This window comes from Corvus brachyrhynchos, unplaced genomic scaffold (assembly GCF_000691975.1).
Source record: "Corvus brachyrhynchos isolate BGI_N302 unplaced genomic scaffold, ASM69197v1 scaffold23, whole genome shotgun sequence".
In the NCBI taxonomy this organism is placed as follows: Eukaryota; Metazoa; Chordata; class Aves; order Passeriformes; family Corvidae; genus Corvus; species Corvus brachyrhynchos.
In genome coordinates, this window is record NW_008238983.1 from 1,267,411 (window position 1) to 1,288,110 (window position 20,700).

The 20,700-nt window shown below is 37.8% G+C and overlaps 1 long non-coding RNA gene across 1 annotated transcript; it reads right to left on the minus strand.

Annotated features, from left to right (window-relative positions):
• Positions 1-4,678: 4,678 nt before the first annotated feature.
• On the minus strand, positions 4,679-11,769 carry LOC108447754. Its single transcript, XR_001863435.1, has 3 exons — positions 11,265-11,769; positions 10,718-10,820; positions 4,679-8,205 (listed from the first exon to the last, which is right to left on the minus strand). It is a non-coding gene; the product is annotated as an uncharacterized LOC108447754 (long non-coding RNA).
• Positions 11,770-20,700: the final 8,931 nt, after the last annotated feature.

A 20,700-nucleotide genomic window follows, 5' to 3' on the forward strand; every position in this document is an offset into this window, starting at 1 on the left:
GTTGACACATAACCATGTGATATAAATACAACTGTGTGTGCTCAGGGCAGGGTACCAGAAACCTTCCCTTACTGCACTTTGTCAGAGCATATGAACAATTTTGCCATATAGCTGAGGCTTATGCACAGAGAAGTGCACATATTTTGTACATAAGTGGAGCTCAATATGCTTTCCCCAAACCCTTGAAGCCTCCTGTGAATCGCTGGATATTTTTTGCAACAGGCATTACTTCAGTTGCAGTTCTCGGTTTGTTGCTAGCTTTCTGAACACACCTGCCAGGTGTAGGTTGGGCACATGGTGGAACTAAGCTCAGAGATTTTGTTAAAATATTCCTAAATTAAGACTCCTGCTATAGCAAAGTATAAAATTGAATCGTTACAGGTCCAGGTCTAAAAACCCCTAGCTGAATTCCTTTATCAGACTGAAAACCATGCCTGGCCCTTGAATAAACAAAGCAGCAATGACTCATCCAGCCCTTCAGGTTTCTGTGATTCCTTTCCAAACCCACATTTGAAAGCATGGGCAACATTACCTCTGTGACCAAAAAAAATTTCCTCCCCCTGCAAATCAAGATAGTGAGGGACATATTTTTAAACTTAGAAAATAAACATTGGACTTCAGTTGCAGGATCCCCGTATATTTGCAATGACTGATAGAAGATGGAAATTATGTGGGCAGATGACTTCAGGGATACAGCAATAAAAATGGCTGAAGCTTAAGACATGCTGCGACTGGAAAGGAAGACACCCTTAGAGAGAACTGTAGAACTTGGAAACTCATGGTTGTAGGACAAATGCTTACAACTCTCATTATTCTTTTTCCAGCCCTCACTGTAATGTCTCCCAAAGAAAATGATTCTTTTTAGCTATATAGGATTTCAAAAGATGGAAAGCAGAGAAAGAAGAAAAAAAATATATTTTCAAGATTCAAATCTATCTCCAAAGCTAAATTTACTATAGTCTTCCTTCTGAGCAATTACTTATAAAAAGACAAAACCATCAACAAAAAACCCCCACCACCAAACCTTTATTCATGCCCAACTGAGGATATTAACTTTCTGAAGCTTTTCAAAGCTGTTTTTCTAGCTTCATAGAAAAGTGCATGGCATGCACTGCATAGTCCCGGTCTAATCAAAAGTTATTTCATTAAAAAATTGCTGCATTGGTGTTTTTTTCCAGTAAACTACACACAGCATTTTAAGTTATCTATCACTTTTTCCCTTTGGATTTTACTGCTTGCAAATGGAGTTTCATGCTTCATGAAACAAAGACTTTCAGGCTGCTTAGGGAACCACAAGCTACAGGACAGGAAGATGACAATCTGAGGTAGAATCTGAAATCCCAGACAAAAGCACATCAGACTCTGGGAGTCTGTTTACGACACCTCCAGTTGTAAACCCCACAGGACTGAGGAATACCAAATTCTCTGATTTCACTGTGAGGTTCTTTACAGTTCTACAAGTCACTGGCTCTGTGCATTATGCCGACCCAGCTCCTGGAGTCATAATATTTTAGAAAAGATTGGCTGTTTCACATTCTTTTAAGGTGCCCTATTATTTTTGGAACAAGTGTTGCTATTTCTTGTGTTTGGTAGAACAGTACTCATCCAGCTGCATAGTCCTGTTCCCAGTGATGCCCAGGGGTGACTCCCTTTGAGAGGATAACAAAGAGGGTTGCTAAGAATAATATGAATGAAAAAAATTATTTCTGCCCCAATGAGCAGAGCATTGCATACCCTGAGGGCAGTGCACAATTACTGTATTGACTCACTGAAAAGCAAGAGAATTCAGTTTGTCTTGAGGGAATGAACCTCTGGTATCCCAACATGCACATAACACATGCTTGCTCCTTTCCTATTCAATCCAGTTCACTGCCTCATCTTTTCCTGGAATGAATACTGAGTAGCAACTGGATTTGCATGCTTTGTTTTCCGTTAAACAAAAATAATAATAATAAAAAATTCTCTGAACTCATTCAGATAGAAGGGAAATACAAATTCCTCACACAGCAACAAAAAGTATTGAATTAATATTATTCTTTAAATATGCAACTGTGTTATACAGTCAAGCATTGCCTACGCTACTGAATTACTTGATGTGGCATTACAGTGATGCTATGGAGGTAGTTGAATCCATACACTTTTAAGCTCATGAGGGACCACCCTGAAGCAAAGCTAACAGGATAAATCAGAAGTTACTTCAAGATGAGGAGTAATTAAATTCGCAGTGCTGGATAACATAAGAGAAGGAAGTGAGCAGTTATGCAGCCAGAGCAAAAATAATTGTTCACACAAATGCAAGACACAGCAAATGATTAACCTGAAGATACACGAGAAAAACTCTAAGATCACACCAAAGTTACAGATACATGTTTGACATAACATGGAGTTTTATACATCGCTGCAAAGGCTTCTGCACAAACAATATACCATGGGTATACAGTGGGTTGCACCTTTTACATTGAGTGGTCTTGAGGGTGTTTTTTCTCATCCCGTCACTGACCTAATGTCTGGTCTCTGGAAAACAGTTCATAGCTTCCCAGTGCTGAGGATGAAACAGGGAGCAGGCACTGCTTGGTCTGTTCTTCACAGTATCTCTCGCCCTACTGGCACACCCATCACCATGTAGCCAGTCTCCTCATAAGCACAGTCATTTATATGTGTAGAGAAAGCAATTTGAAAAGAACCAGACTAAACTCTTTTCCAAAGGGACACTTTATGTCTATATTCCTATAGGAGTTATGCCTGCTCTTAGAGGTCTCACACTCCATTGAACTCATATGATTGAAATTGCTCTCTCCACAAAGATCTCAGATAATCTTTCGTATAAGTCATATTTCCTACCTTTTACTTCTGCTGCCGTATTTTGGGTGGCTTAAACTGATGTGTGGACAGCTTCTCCACGACCCTGTATCATCACCTCTTCTGTGCTGAGACCTGAGAGCACCATGCCAATGGCAGTCACAGCATCTGGACCATGTGGCAAGGGGGCCCAAGGGCGCAGGACTCACAGCAGCACTCACCTCAAATGACATAATTGACCTTGGTCATAACCATAACACTTGGGCATGTCACTGCTGGTAGTTTAATAATTTCTTAAGGAAATAAATTAATTAATCAAATTATAGTCACAGATTTGCTATTTGAATATCCCCATGTCTATTTCAGCACAATACAAAACACAGGTATTAGAGTGATTTTCATGTACTTTATTTCTGAGGAAACAGATATTCTCTCCTGTGCCCAGTAAAAAAAGATTAAAAAAAAAAAAAAAAAAGTCAGGCTTTCACAAACTGCAGTTCACATCTTGAATTAAACATTACTGATTTTCTGTCTTACTTCAGTGGTAGAGATTCGTGGAGATTTCAGTAGGAGTTTGCAGCACACATCAAAACATACGTGTCTACTTGTTTGGATTCCCACAGACTTGATTAATTCCCATTGAGTGAGTAGAAACATTCTGATTGACTTAAATAGCTTTTTGATCCATACCAGTCTCCCTTGGAGCAGCCAAATTCTGTTGAATGAGAACTAGCCCCCTAAGGGTTATCACAGCATGCATCTGTATACTTGGTTCATGAAACTTTTTCTTCCCTGCTAGCACCATTAACTTTTTTGAAATTGTACTAAGGGTTCTTTTGCTAATCATAAAGCTTAATCCTAATTTCTCTCTACAGCCATCTAATTCCAGATACAAAGAAATCTATTGGAAAAATATGACACATTCAGAAATTCACTGGTATCTTGTGGGAGTGTGTCTTGTTTGGTTCAGTCCAGGTCTCCCCTTTGGGTTTCGTGTTACTGTACCAGCCCAGTTTATACCCGCCTGGTTTCGTGTTCATAACCCTGCTTTCTCTATTTGTCTCCTCCCAGACCCCTGCCAATCGCTCCGGCACCCCTCCCAAGCTTCTAGAAAGTTCTGGCAGGGGCGTCGAGTGATTGGTCTTGGGGGGGAGGATCCCTCCCTTCCTTTCCCAAGATAGGTTCCCTTGTGTGTCCCTCATCCCGCAGACCCGTCCTACTCCTTCCCTGATTCGATGCCGTGGTCATCCCTCCCCTGTCGCCACTCCCCCATAAGACCCCTGGCAGGCGGGCTCAGGGTTGCTCATTGCTGGGCACCCCCGGGGGGCGAGGTCCCCTGTTCGGAGACACAATAAACCTTCTGGACTTCATCCACGATTGAGCCTGCTTCCTTCTTCCACCACCTGCCTCTATTGCCGCGGTCCTGTGGAAGGACCCACGAGCCAGACCTCTGCTCTCCCGGATTCCGGAGGCTGGCCCCCGCAGCCTGCTGCGTCCAGAGCTGACCGGGCAAAGTGGGAATTGCTCCAAAAAGGACGCAGAGGCAGTATCTTTTAGTCAACATTATTTTTCTTAATAGTTTTATTCCCTGCCTTTTTAAAGTATCCACTTTACCTAGGTATTCCTCTCAAATGGAACAAAACATTAGATTACAAAGAGTAATGGCCACCTGCCTACTACTTCCACAAGCAAATGCACTATAAATTGACCAAAAGCAGTACACTGCTCTGTGCTTGCAAGATGAAAATATGTAAATTTGGACCCTTTCTATTTACAAGAAGTACTCAAAAAAATCTATTATTGGCATTTGGCTGTTAGAAAGCATTACAATCAGAAATAGAGATGCAAGAAAATTAGTTTCTGTGCTGGACGCAGTCCAAACTTTATGCTTAGTTTACTCTACTTTTTCTGAACAGAAATTTGCCACATCTTGGGGCATTTCATAGTCTTTCATGACATGAAAAGCAACAGATAATTTTCTTCTATCAGATGCTAGCAAAAGAAAGAGTTCTAAAATATTATTATAAAAATAATAAACTGATAAAATAATTATAAAATATTATTAGTCTTGTAATCCCTAAACCAATCTTTCACGTTTCAAATAGTACAATAATCATATTCAATAATGCATTAATATTTCAGAATTTAAAATTTTATCTCCTCAGAATTATCTCCCCTTCTAACAGCACATTTTGTAAGTCTATCACAGTTTTTCACTTTCTAAGGTCTTTGACACTAGAATCCTTTAAATAACAAGATGAATACATTTTAATTAAAGAACTTCAGAAAATTGCAGCATCGTGTAATTGTTGATGATCTACCCTGTCTAGGCCACGGTGATATCTCAGCAGTGTCATGCTGGATGATATAGCTGTTTTTCGTGCAAGACATTGCATCTCCTCCAAAGATGCACCTTTCATATAATGACAATGTGGACCTTGTTACCAGTCCAATTATAATAATTTTGTTATTTTTTTTGCTTTTGTAAATTCCCTATGAATTTGCAGTTTACTGCATGTAGATTTATTTCTTTTACTTTTTCCTCTGAGGCAAACATGGTTAAATTGTGTTATTTAGCCCTTGTTCATAACTGCACTGCATTTGGAACTGCAAGGCTCTGCTCACAAAATAGTTGTAAAGGGATGGGAGGAGTTTTCAACTCTCCTGCAAGCACCCAGATGCACATGATGGGCATATACACAAAATGCAGCAGTTCCCACCCAAGGAAAATAATTCTTTAGTGGAGTCTCTAGCAGATCCAGACACCGGGCCACATCCAGACTAGAGGCTTAAATGCTAATTGCTAATATACACTGAAGTTTTCCATGTGGAAAAGTAATTTATGAAATTGTATACATTTCTATTTAGACTGTTCGAAATGAGCATTTCATTTTGAATAATATTTTTAGAACATAACACAATTCTTTTCAACTGAAAATGAAAAAAAAGGTTTATATTTAAGTTCAGTTTTACACTTTATCTTCTTTTTCTGCATTTGACTGAGAAAAAAAAGAAAAATAAGAATGTGAAAAAATTTTTCTCATACAACTTTTTTACATTTTAAAAAAACCCCGTTTTCTGGGTTATCCCAGCTGGAAGCCAAAAAGTATGGAAAGTAGTTATTTTCCTATTTTCTCCTTTGCCTTGCTTCCTTCAATACACTTAATTGATGGCAACTGATTTTTCCAAAAGAATTAAAGCAGCGGGGGGAGGAGAAGGTGATATCCATGGTGTGGATAGTCATAACAGGGCCTGGAATCCCTTATGACAGCATTTTAAACCAGAAAAGGACATAAAACCTGATAATGCTCACTATTCATTGCCATTCCTGCCTGAAAGCAGATTATCTGCCTGAAAGCTAAAGTATGTGTAGCAAAGAATACCTGGTGGAAGTTACCATTCATCATCTATAATCAAGCATATGACTGTGATATTCTGCTAAATTCTATTTATGTGTACTAAACTATATATAGAAATGACATTGTTATGAGTACACAAGGTAGCTCCAGGTAGATTAGTGTTGCACTGTTCTCTTCTGTAAATACAAAAATATAATGGACATTTTATGTGAATTTGGTCCATTAAATGAGAAAACTTAAACTTCAGCCCTGATTTTACCTCATAATTAAAAAAAAAAAAAAGAAGTTAATTGCAAAGTTTTATTTGTTTCAGTTTTAGAATGTTGGTCAAGAATAAGGCAAGGCAAACCACCGGCCAGTTTTAAAGCTGTGTGATATTTTTCCACACATGAAATTGTTGCTTATTTGCACACATATTGTATACTGTAAAGCACAGTTTCTTCTATCAAATCTCAAATGTGTGTCTCAGTAAGCCAAAGCATGATGAGCCATGCTTTCAGAATAAAAAGCATAATTACAGAACAATTGCAACCTGTGGTACACAGATCAATGAATTGCAGCTGAGCAACCTCCTGCACCTACCAGCAAATGTGTATGAGTCCCCTGGGCCCTGCCAGAGCATAGAAAAGAAAGCCAAAACCCTGTAGTCTATTAGGAATACAAATTCAATATATTTCTCGTAATTACTTTTTAATTTCCATCTCATTTATGTATAGATACTACAGAAGGAAAAGGAGTTCTATTTGTTATTCTGCTGCTGTCTTGCTTATTTGACCTTAGTCATATTACAATTACTCTGTTGCTTAATTGATTCTTTTGCATCATATGCATAATTAAAACTACTTGTCTTTCAGGTGTTAAGTGGACCTAAGATTACCTTTTATACTGTAAGAGAAATGTTTTAAAGAAGAAGCTCAAATGAATATTATTTTTTTAATGTTCAAATTGTTACTTTAGAGTTCTGATTTACTAAATTATTTAATTTTGTCCATGAGCTACATATTGCTTTAAAATGTTCAATTCTAATGCAATTTAACTTAAGCCTTCTTTATACTAGAAATATTTTTTCTCCTTTTGTTCAGACAATGAAAAAGAGGAGCCCACAGGCTAGGAAAAATGTTGTTTTGTCTTTCTTTCTTAATACTGGTCTGTAGGATATTGTCCTGACTATTGAAAGAAAGACCTCATTCAGAAGTTTTATATAAGTCAAGTAGGATTGCAGAGTATAGATCAAATTGTACAGAATCTTCCTGGAAATTAAGACAATGGAAATCAATGACCATTATAGGAGTAATTTATATAGAGAAATAATCCTTTTTTTCCTATGAATTGGATCTTACTTTATTAAATGTACCTATTGACTTCTGTGTGGCCATCTATACACTAAGGAAATAATGCCATGGGGATTTTATTGTGCCTTATTGTGCAGTCTCACTCCAAATACAGACAACCAAAATATCCAAGACTCTCTGGGATTTGAAAAAGAATAAGCAAGTACAAAGAGCAAGGAGGCTGAATATAACATATAATGACCAGATACTAAATACAGAACATATAAATTTTGGTATATTGTGTATTCTGTAATGGATGGTAAGACAGATGAGTGACTAGCACAGTTATTGTTACTACACTCAACACTTACATTAAATTTTACTTTGAAATGCTGACCCTGCTGTTTCTCTTGTGGATAAATTATACCTCATTGTCAGTTCTGTGCTTGAAGCAGTCTTCAAAGGAAAATATAATTCCAGATGCACTGTATGTACAACAGGACGTAAATCAAGTCTTCTGTCTTGATTGTCTTGTTTTTCCTCCTTGTGGTCCTCTGCAAAGCAGCAGTATCTCTTGTCAAGATAAGTCACCTCTGTCACTCAGCCTTCATCTTTGTGATAGCAGTCAAAAATACCCAAGAGTGAAATGCAGAAGGCTCTTCTGCTGACAGAATACAATATCGGTGCTGTCTGTTCATGTGATTACTTATCAGCTGAATTTACTAAATACAGAATATGCTGTGTATCAAATACGAAGTCATCCAGGAAAATAATGCCTGTGAATTGGTCAAAAATGAGAATTAATGCAAGTTTTAATGGGTATTTCACAGATATATGATTCAACCATGAAAGGCTCAACTACCATGAAACTTGATACTATAAGAAAATTTATACAGAAATAGTAGAATATATCTATTTTCAATAATTTGGAAAGTCTGTGACAGGATATTGCTGAAAACTCTCCTATGAAGAATGAACATGGCTCACATGATTTAAAGTTATTCTCTGAGTTGTGCTGGAATGTCCATCTGGACATTCCAGCACAACTCAGAGAATAACTTTAAATTTGTTCTGCAAATGAGCCACAAACTGAAAATTTCCATTTCAGCCTATAAGGAAAAAAATACTCCAACACATAAATTTGCTCAAATTTAGGATAATTTTTAAATACTTATCCTTGCTGTTGAGAGAGGTACTTAACGTACCTATAATGTATGTCTGTTGTCAAAGCAAATCAATAAATTTCAGGGTACAGTACCAGTTTTGCTTGTCGTAACTGTGTAACTTTAAGCTACAGTTATGTAGCATAAAGAAAGCTTAAAGTGCTTTCTTTAAGATTCAGAGCATTGTAAAGACCAGAATCTCATGCAACAACCTTGTTGGATCTCCCAAATTGTTAAAGTAAAACCGATTTTTTCCTAATTATTAATACAGAGATTATAGTTATTGTTCAGTAGTTCTGATTCTATCTCATAGAGGGGAATGGAAAATATCAGTATAAAATAGGGTAGGTTTGTCACTATACCACAGGCAGAATACTTACAGCAAACACTGAGGTGACATACGAATTCTGAGGGCTTAATTTAAACATGAATTATTTAATATTACAAGCCTTTAACTTGCGTTGCTAGGGACTTTATGTTAAAACTCATGCTCACTCTGATTTGAGCTGCTTGAGCATGCTGAAGTGATAAAGTTGATCTTGCTTACAAATTAAATTTTTAAGGCTGGTGGATTAGTACGACCATAGGCTTGATCCATATAAAGTGCTGAAGCTTTCTAGATTCACGTGGGATTAAGAGGCAAGCCTCAAGTAAAACCTTTCTCTAACTGACACTTTTACAGACACTCCAAACCCAATTAGGCCGTGCTGCTTCAAGGTATGAGTTCTATTGCCAACTACACCTCTAAGTCTATCATATAAGTTACTTAACCTCTCTACATATAATTTCTATATTCTATAGAAAAATGATATCATCATCGCCCATGCTGTTGAAAGGCTTTCAGATTTGGCAATGAAAGACTGTGTACTCAAAAAGCAGTGGTAACTCATGGCTACCAATTTAAGAGTTTAAGCAAAGTGGAATATCACTCTGTGTTCCGTTGTACCACTGTATGCCTGCTAAAACTGTTATATGATCTGTTCTTGTGATAACTTTACATGTCTTGTGACACAAGTTGAAAACATGAAAAAACTCATAATATGTACTGTGGAATTCATTTTCTCATCACCTTTATCTAACATAGCCTCATAAAATACCCTTTATCTAAAATAGCCTATGTGTTCAAGAGTATGGTCAAGCCTGGATATAGACAAATCCATCTATTAAATTTTGCTGGTGCTGGAAAGTAAGGGGAGTTCTGGCATGAGGGAGAGAAAAGGATGTTAAAAAACCCCAAAAAACCAAATTTCCATCATCCTTATGTGGTCCATTCTTCTGTGTTTGACTACTTGCTGAAAGCATGTCCATGCAATGTTTGTGCTGCACCCTGAAGATTATGAGATACATTTTCTCAAACTTTTTACTTTCCTTATCTATGAAGAAGAAAGAAACCTAAGACCAGTATTTTCCAATAACTTTTACAACCTGTTTGAAAATTCAGCAGGGAGCTATGATGTAAAGGTTGGTTTTCCTGTATGGACATCTGAGCCATGCCACATGGCTGCCTCTTATACCAGTGCTGACCTGCATTAAAAGTACTGTGGTGCCTTTCCAGACGACTGCTCCCAGAGCAATCACATTCCCTCCCTGCATCATAACTAAGTCAGCTCTTCTACCAAAAGATTGGGATGGACCCCAACACAGTGTGACAGATGCTTTCAGACATGTCAACAGCTGCCTTCTAGGCAAAGATTGATCCACAATACCATTAATATTTTAATAGCTCTTGTCAAAAGATTGGATCACTAATTTATAATATCCAAATATGACCATTTGACCCCCCTCCTTTTTTATTTTTTTTTCTGTGCCAGGAAGGATACTCTGTTAGATACATGATGCTGATACACTGTAGAGACATAAATTGTCATGCATGTTCATTCTTTTTTTTGAAACGTTATCTGCCCACTTCTCTTCTATATGTCTTCTAAAAATCCACATTATCCCACAATTAAGAGGTGGGGATTCTTGCCCTTCATAGCCATGAAACCATCATTCTTTAGGGAGAGGCTGTTTTAACTGGCATCAAACAATAGTCACTTTGTCATACTCTTAGTGTAATAACAACCAGCAGAATGAACTGACTTGTGTCAGTCACAGTGACATGGTTTTAGTGGTGAGCTCATACCTTGTGTATATGATCACAAGAGTGGTCCCAAAAACTGTGGCTTCCCCACTGGGGTATCTGTCAAATCTTTGGGCCAGCTTCATGAGCCTTCTTTTCACTCACCCTGTGTCAAAAAATATGAGCTATGAATGAAGCACCAAAATAGGTGAGGATGCTGAAGATCTGAGTTGTGATACGGATACAGGCTGCCAGAGTGCTTTGGCCCACGGAAGAACAAGATGGGATCGTGGTCATTGGTAGTGTTATCTTGGCTGGTGTGCAGTGTGGGTGCAACAGATCTTACTGAAATACAGGACTGTGCATGGCAATATGCGGGTCAGGAAGCCTAGGATTGCTGTCATGAAGACTACTCTCAAAAGCAGCCTGTAGCTATTACACCTCTATGATAGCCTCTGTGCAGAGCCAGAGAAGGATCCTTGGCAAAATATAAATTTAAAATGATTAATTTGTTCCTCCCTTTTTGTACCAAAGGCAAGTTGTATCACACTGTCAAACTGTTTCGGCAAGTGCTGCAGAAAAGCTGGTGAAGGGTAGCTTTTATGCTTACCTGAATTTTCCTCCTTGTTGTATCCATTTTTAGCAGGTCCCACGGGGGTGTCAGAAATGGAACTTAGGCCTGGAGGTAGTAGAAACATCAGCAGAAGATAACGAGAAAGGCTGCACCTTTGCTGCTGCTTTGTGTGTGCAATATACAGCAGCTGCTCTTGTAACAGCTGGAAGGAAATAATTAGTGTAACAAAAAGTCATGTTATAGTGTTGCATCAAAAAATTTTCAGCGAATGAGACCTTGGGCTTCAAATATCGAGAGAACTAAATACATTTAAGTGGATTCTTTCTAGCTGAAATCTAGTCAGCTAAAAACAATGAGATAAATGTCATTTCAGGTAAGCCCCTGAGTCCTCCAGTAATTTTGTTACATGCTAGACACCACCTCACTGATTCTTTGGCCAGCAGAGACTAACAAAAGGAACATCACAAAACACAGGACACAAAGGAGATGCAATTAACTGTTTCCCTTATTTAGCTGATAATATTCTGTGGTTTCTGATTGGTTTGGGGGACAAGTGAGGGAAGAAGCAAAAAGAATTTATTAATTTAAAGATTTTTTCGATTCAGTAAGTAAAAAAAAAATACCTATCCTTCAATTTATTTGACCTTGTATTAGATCTTTTATTTCATCTTTCCCATTAGAACACATCACCAACATAGGTTTCTCATTTTTACTTGCTTATAAAAGCTATGAAAAACTCAAGACATTTTCCTTTTCCCTATTTCCTCACCATAACTGTGAATCCCCCTAAGTAATCTAAAACCCTGCCAACAGAATGGTAAAAAAGCATTTTCATTTGATAAGCACCATGTTTGAAATCCTCTTTGCATTCATAGAATCACAGAAGCATTTAGGATGGAAGAGGTCATTGAGTCTAACCATATACCCAACACTGCAAAGACCACCACTAATCCATGTCCCTAAGTTCCACATCTACAGTGCCATGTCCTTGTAATGCCTCCAGAGATGGGGACTCAAGCACTTCCCTGGGCAGCCTGTTCCAGTGCTTGACAGCCCTTTGGGTGAAGAAATTCTCCCTAATATCCAATCTAAAGCTTTCCTGGTACAACTTGAGGTAATTCCTTTTCGTCCCGTCACTTGTTACTTGGGAGAAGAGACCGACAGCCACTTCACTACAGCCTTCTTTTAGGTAGTTGTAGAGAGGAGTTTGTCAAAGAAATTATTCAGAGAAACTACTTCAAGGATTAACATTTATCTACTCACTAAGCCACATTTATAATTTCAATTATTAATGATAGCTTTAATTCTATTAGAACATGAAAAGACATCCACAAATATGACAACAAATAGAGGTAGTAAGGAGGATCTTTTCTAATAACCACTGTATCTCCCCTTGTCCTCTGGTTTTAAATAGCTCTGAGTTCAACTAATATTAGCAAAAGACACGTTTAAAATCCTGAGCTTAAAATTTCCATATACAAAACTGCCCACTCTCATTAGAATGACTGGAAAGATGTTAAAGAACATTAAGTAGCAAAGCAGGTCAGGTAATTTGGGATGTTCATTTCAAAGCAGTAAGCTGTCCTATATTGCAAAGGCTTTTGAAGATGGAGCTCAATAGTGCCAAGTGAAAAACTACTTTCTAATTTTTTTTTCTTAAAGGTAGAATGATTGTGCCATCCAGACTAGAGTCCAGGATGGTTGAACAGTATAAGCAGGAGATGGCAAAACATGGGTGTCACAAGTTGGCCTGACAGCAATGATGAGTAAGATGATCCCTTGAGATCTGTCAGCATCAGGGAATGGTTGCAGGATACCTCTTCTCTGCAATGGCATGGGCCCCACAGAACATCAAGCTGAGCACATGGGGCAGGGCACGAGTGCTGTAGCCATGCTGGACTTGCTCCATCTGCCACCCTACTCATCAGCACCCCCAGATGAGTGGGCAGTTGTGGTTGGACTAACACCACCAGAATAATTCTTACGTCTGCCTTCTGACTGCCACTTCCTTCTCACGCATTCTTTAACTCTTTCCTATGGAACAATAACCAACTCCAAAACAACTAATTCAGCTTATTGCCTATTGTCTGTACAATCCCTAGCTGGCTCCTTTCCTCAGGGCAAATGAGGTCCCACAAACAGCCACAGTCACTGAAAAGAGTGACACTAATGAACCCAGGAGCCTTTGCCAGGGACAAATCATAACAATTGTTTACTGTAAAATCTTCTCCCTACCTTAACCAAACGTTAGAGAATTGTCAAATGCTTTTTCCTTAGGCTAATACCAAAGCAAGAGCAATAGGTTGGTAGTCTTGCCTATACATTTTTCTCAATGTCAATAATTAAATTTAAAAACCAGAATTCTATATTTTTTTGTCTGAAATTAGTACTGACCATAAAAAGAGACTATTATATGATACATATTATCATCATGAAGTTCATGAGCGTGAGATATATTTTATTGGGAAAATAAAGCCATCAAAGCCATCTTAAAGCCATCAAAGCTAAAAAAAAAGGCTGCTGAAAAAGATCACAAATCAAAACATCACGTGAAATAAGCAGATAACTGGAGAAAAAAAAAAAGAAGAAGAAAGGAAAAACTGGCATGCAGACATATTCCATGCAAAAGTAGTGCTAGTTAATGTCTTTTAACAAATCTGATTCTATTTCCATCCCCAAAATATCCCTGCTTCAGAGAATATGTAAGAGAGAGCAGTCAAAGAAAGGTTTGGATTTTCATAGTATTTGCTCTTATGAGGGAAAGAAAAAAAAAAAGAAAAGGTTAAATTTATTCTCTTTGGAAAAGGGAAGACTTTGAGGTGACCTACTTAGCTTCAGTGGTCTTTGTTACTTGGCAACATATGAAATAAGATGGCAAACAGAATAAATGTGTTTAAGAGCCAGCAAAGACATTTTTATGGACAAAGGGGTTAAATGATACAGTTACAAAGCAGAGAGGTGAGGCTAAAATAAATCTAAAGGATGCAGTCTTACTGAGGCATGTGGCCTTTTCCTGGACAACAATCTTTTATGTCCTTATGATAGGTTTATTAATCGAAATAAAAGACAAAGTTTTACATACGCTGGCTCTATTGCAGTAAGTTAAATGGTAGGTATAAGAAAGAAAAATATGAATTTTACGAAGCATTTTTCTCATTAATGCCTACATTTTGTTTTCAGAAGTAACCACATAGTTTCCACTGATTAGAGGTGGTGAGGGGGGCATCTTTAAATCTATTAGGGCTGAAAAGTGCTTGACTATTTGAGACACTGCCTTTTCCCCATCCCACTTCTTTTTTGTCCCCAGATACCACTATTCTAAACAAAGTAGTGCTCTTCGGTAACTGCTAATGTCATCTAGACAGAGAATCATGCTTTGGACCTTTAAAATATCTCAAAAATGTGTTAAAAGTCTTTTTCATCCTGTGAGAAAAAACAAGGAAAACTAAAGCGATTAAACAGCAACAAAGACTTTGAAGGTGGAAGACCAAAAGTGGCTACTCCAATCCTTCTTGACATCTATCTTCTACATTTTGATGTGTTTTACAGTATTAAATTCTACTAATTGTCATCTGTGATAACTCTGCAAAACATCACTTCAGAAGATTAGCTCAAGATCAACCTTAGTACATTTAATGAAAACAGTTATTTTAAAATATTTCCAGTGGGAAGGTTGAGGTGAGAAGAAAGGAGGTAATTCTGGAGTCAGGACCTGGTAGTGACTGTGGACAATTCAGTAAAAGTGGATTCCTGCATACAGGAACCAGCAGGATGCTGCCCTTGGCAAGGTCAGGAGGGCTTTTGGATGCTTTCTTGGGGAATTTACTGTAGAAGGTGACATCAGAGAGCAGATGGTGCAACCCAGAAAGTCATGGTTGTTGCCTGCAATTTAGGCATCTCTGACAAGAGTTTGGCCGCTGGCCAACCTGCCTGATTTCCTCATAGCAACTCTGAAAATAATTACCTTGTGCCCCCACTGGCATAGCTACAGGGGAAGGCAGGAAGGGTGAGGGCAAGATCCATATAGATGAGATAGGTTCCTCATGAGCTGGGAAGGTCCAGACTCAGACATGAGAACAAGAAAGCTTGTGACTAGGTAAAGTTGTTCTCTGTATGTACATAAAGGTATATATATCTGTATGCATGTAAATTTTGCATTTCTCAGAACTAGTAAAAATTATTTCTTTTTACCTGCAAGGAAGCTTCCCCAGTCATAATCTTAAACATCTGTGACTAGATTTCAGCAAAATCTATTCTTATATTGTAACTTCCTAGTAGAAGGAGGAATAATTGAAACTGCAGATCACTGAAAGCACTCAGGTTTTTAGATGAAAGTTGATCAAATTAAGCAAATTAAAAGCCATCACAACATTTAAATTTAGCAGAAAACTACATTAAAATTTGTAGTTATATGATTTGTTAAGTTCTAACTCTTTTACAAGTAACTGTGTGCCAGTTTGGACAAATTTGGAGGAAAATATCCTCTAATATTTTACAACCACCCTCCCCCACCAGGTTTGGGATAAAAAGAAATTTTCCTCAGAGGAAAGTGAAAGAGATAAAAACTATTAATTTAACAAACACACAGGAAAAGGATAATAATGCTAAATGATAAAACCTCTCGCTGTGGAGAGAAACCTGTGAAGATTTCAGAGTCCTTCTGTAGGTGTGGTCTCTCTCCTCCTCCTCGGAGCTGGGTCATGTGGGCCCACTTTCAGGGCCTCGGTGGAAAATTCTCGTGGTGTGTTCTGATGCTGTTGAAACAGTCCAGAAGAGAAGAAGGGAATAACCGAAGTCCCAGGAAAACAAAGTTCAATTCTCCATCTCCCTCCAGAGAAGAGGAGCTGAAAGCTGGCTGAAAAGCAAGAAGGGTGTTTCCTCTGCTCTTGCTGCTGCAGAAGCAGAGGAATGTATATCTGTGTCCTTGAACAACTGCTTTGAAAAGTTCTCTCGGTTTTTTCTCTCCCCCCTCTCAGGCTCAGTTTAAAGGCACAGAAAGGCACAGGACTGATTTCTGGGCATAGGGCAGCGACAGGGGATACACATCATAAAGTCACCCCAAGACAAACTGTTGAGGTGCGCAGTTACCTTAGAAAAATTGTACTTGAGAATAATATGAAACAAAATGGAGAGACACTACATCATTGCTATAAAAAATGCCAGCAGAAAATGAAATAATCAAATTTTATCATTCATTCCCTTTGACCTGCAAATCATACCAGGTTTGTCTGTGATTTTTCTGTCTGTTTAAAGCAGATTGTAATAGAAAGAAATGTAGTGAGGAGTATGCAATACACTGTCGTCCTGTCTCAAGAGAACAGAGAACCGGGAAATCCCAATTCAAAAGATGAGAGAAATAATGAATCTCAATGCTTTTAAAAACAAACAAACAAAAAACCAAACAAAACAAGCTCAACACAACTTGGAGATAGATGCTAATCTCAGTTGTTTCAGCTTTGATTATCCAAAAGTCAACTTGTTGAAAATTGAACATATTGTTCTTCTCCCATTTCAAAAATCAAATAGAAACATATTTTGCTTACAATGAACTTTAATTGCCTGAATTTTTCAAAGGACCCTTGAGTCAGCTAGATAATAGGGGTTTAGCTCTCTTCAGAAAATGTAAGCAGAAAATATGCATCCATAGAGCAGCATAATGCAGTTGTCACTGCCTTGGACAACAGCAATGCTTCCTAGATATATAACTTTTTATTCCTTGAGGGTTTTGATTTCAATCTCTTCATGGAAGTAGGAGAGATTAGATTCTCAGATGAAGAAAATCATCATAGTTTCGTGGCTTTTAATGAATGCAGTGTACATTAGTCAAGAATCTCTATTCCCTTATAACAATAATCTGTGCTTCAAGGAAATCTTTCTCCATAAAAGTCCATCTTAATGGTTGATTACCTGTTTGCAATATGGTAATTATGTACACTTACAATTGCTTTAAGTGTAAACTGTAGGTTGAATGTTTGTGGTCTTTTCCACTGTAATTAATTTTTAGTGCACCATGTGTGATAAGTATAGTAACTTTTATCCATTGAAGGAGAGATTGTGTTTGAACCACAAGCACGATGATATTTATGATAATTATGTAAAAAGAAAAAATGCTGAGATAGATCTTAGGTCCCCTGAAGGGTGATTTTGTGGATTATTAGCAGCAAACTATTGATACAGCTATGAATTGATACAGCTATGCTGAAAATCGGTCAGATTTGACTCATGCCGTCTACCCACTAACATATCCAAACTTAAATATCAAGAGAAACTTCCATGTTCGCATGATGTATTTTCATCTTAAAATGTGTCTTTTAGCTTACAGGACTCATGGTAAGAAGTGAGCATAGTTTATGCCCCTCCTCTCAATTTATTAACTTGGAGGAATGACATTTTCTTGTGTGTTGTAATTGTGTCTGTATTCATTTATGTATAGGTACATAAATGTCATCAAAACAACAACAGTAACAAGAACAACAAAAACCAAAACCAAAAGAAAAGCACCACCTCCTCCCCCACCCAAAAACCACTACCCCCAAAAACCACCTCCTTGTAACTTGCTAGGAATACTTACCTGTACCTAATCTTGTCTATGGAAAAGGCCAGAAAAATGATTAGTGCAAACGCCCAACCTAAGCAGAACACCCTTTCCTTCCCATTCTCTGTTTCCTCCCATCACCTGGCACTGCTTCTTCACGTTGCTTCATTACTAATAGTCCCTCCTCCCTGTCAAACTGCTTATCACTTCAGAATCATATCAGCTGTTACTCCAGAGTTCAAGCTCAAGCCAAGGGACATGGCAGGATTTATTGGCTTCTCTTCTCCCAAAACTTTCAATGTTGTTTTTTTTTTTTTTTCTGAGCAATTCCAGTGGTGAACACACAATAGCAAAATAAATTTTATAAATAAATTACTTTATGTCAGGAAAAAATCTTAGTTCTAGAAGGAACTTTACATTCCTAATCAACATCACTTCTCTATAAGGGGTAGTGAGGAAAGTAAAGACAAGGAAAGAGTTGGCTTTTATGCTGTGGTGTTGTCAACCAAGTCTTTGAGGGTGCATGGGCTTCTCTTTCTGGATAAAGGGATATGTATTGGTGATACCTATGGGGAATTGTGGGTCATATTCCTTATAGAGATGTACAATTGAAGATTTACCGAATGTATACAGAACATTTCTACCAATGATGGTGGAAACAGCAAGCATTTAGGGGAAAAAGCTTTAAAAAAAAAGGTGTGGAAATAAACCTAACACCCTCAAAGATTTATATGTACAGGAGACATAAGCTATTCACTTGATGCAAGTTTTTCACTGCTATTTTATTTCTAATATGAAAAGAAAGTAATATTCAATAGAATGTATCTTGAGAAAATCCTAAACCCTGCTGGACAGAAAAACTTAAGTCTCAAGAGCAATCATAGCTGTGAATATTAAAACCTTCTACAAACCCAAGCAGGAAAACAGAATCCAGTTATTTTTAATAGGAAATGACAAGTGAATTGTCATCTGCAAGGATTAAGTTAAATCTTTAATCTCCCTTTTTCTCTATATGGAAAACACCACCCAAACAATTTCTCTCAAAAAATGATGAAACACTATTTCAACATTTTTCACAGAGGCTACTTTTCTTTCATCACAAGATATTTTTTTTATGGTTCCATCATCTTTATTCCAAATGCATTACTTCTTTAAATCTATTGTAACATGGTGGGGGAATGGATAAGGTTTACATTTTTAAATCTCTTGCTGTTTTACTACATTCTCAGCTCTTGTTATGCTGTCACAATACCAAGAGTAGATAAATAAAAAAAAAAAAAAAATTACCAAAGCCCTGCACCTCCATCTTTCAGAAGGAACTTGGAGCTGTATCCTCTACTAATATGATTCCAATACTGATGCAGATAGTGTCTGGAAGGTGTGTGCCAATGGAGTAAAAGCATTTGGTCAAGAACCTCAAAATTAGATGATTTTAGAGCCGTATGTCTGTACACTGTTTAGGTCTCTGATGTTAGAAGATATATAAAGTGTGATGTAAGGTAACAGAAGAAAGATGTTCCTCCTGACAGAAATTACTTCTGTGAGCATTCATTGCTCCCCATCTATTCTCAAGTTCAAAAAGAAGTAGAAGCCAGGACCAGAAAACGGGGAGTCAGAGGAAAATCTTTGTAGAATCACTCCTAGCACACAAAGTACCTCCCAGCCACTTCACACTGACTTTGTGGGCTAGAAAAGTTTCATGGAGGAAATGTTTTAACCATCACTCAAGATTTACATAGAACACATGGTGGGGTGGAAATCTGTGAAATGAGTACCTCACATGTTTGTTCCTACGTGTCCTAAATAATTTCCAGTAATTCTTGTCTATTCTTAAAAGTGCCCACTAATGAAAATGTCCAAATATTGATGTATTTCAGTGCTCCAAGGCTTTTCTCTTCCCAATTTTTTGTGTCAAGGCAGGAGAGATATTTTGTCCATCTTTGTACCATCCCTTGAACATTGACGATTACTGTGTCGATCTCTTCTTTGCCCATTTTCCCAAGTGCTCACTGCTTTGTTTTTTCCAGGTTTGTGACCTGTCTAATTTGTCCATGCAGATCTTCCACATCTGTGTTGTCGTCATTCAGGGCAATAGCCATAAATTAATTATTAATGCACATATTAATTAATGCAAAGAGATTGCAAACAAATTCAAGAAATCTGCTTTGTCATGATTTGCTCAAATGCTCATTACAAATTATCAATCCTTTCAGCTGCTTAAGATTCAGTAGTGTATGTGAGATATTATAGCTAGATCATTAGACCAGGGCACCTGTTTTTCTCTCTCTACTGGCAAACTTGCAGTAGATACATTATTTCAGACCTGCACTTTCACATATATGTATCTAGGTATTTTGCACTCTCTTTTTAAAATTGGGTTTAGATCTGTAGCTGAAAATTGATCATTTTCCTAACCAAAAGATGAAGTTATTTTGTGTGCATGCTTGTTCTCAGGAGGAAGCCATGTGATTATTTGCTCTGCTGCAACTGTGATTGTATCATCCTTATCTTTACTGGACTTCATGCTTGAGTTCCCAGAGCCAAGTGTTCCAGGAATTTGTATCTACAAAGCTTGTGGGGCACAGTTTGAGTGTGAGGCTGTCCTCTTTCTAGCCTGCAGAGCTATCTGTCTTCAGGCAGAGTATGGCTATGTATTCACTGGAATACGCTATATGAATAGCCAAGGATTATTAAATGATAACCCATCGAAAATGTATTTATGACGTTTGGACAACTAAACCTGTTCAGAGTAGTGTTGGCTTAGTGCTCATTCAATCAATAAAACTTAGGGCAGTCATTCCTTCCCCTCCCTCTCCCCATCAGTAATTTATCCAGCAGAAGACCTCGACAGGTCACAGTCAGACAGGACTTGACAGTGGATGAATGAAAGAAAAAGGGGAGGTACCTATTTCAACAAAACTATTTCATGTAGTCCAG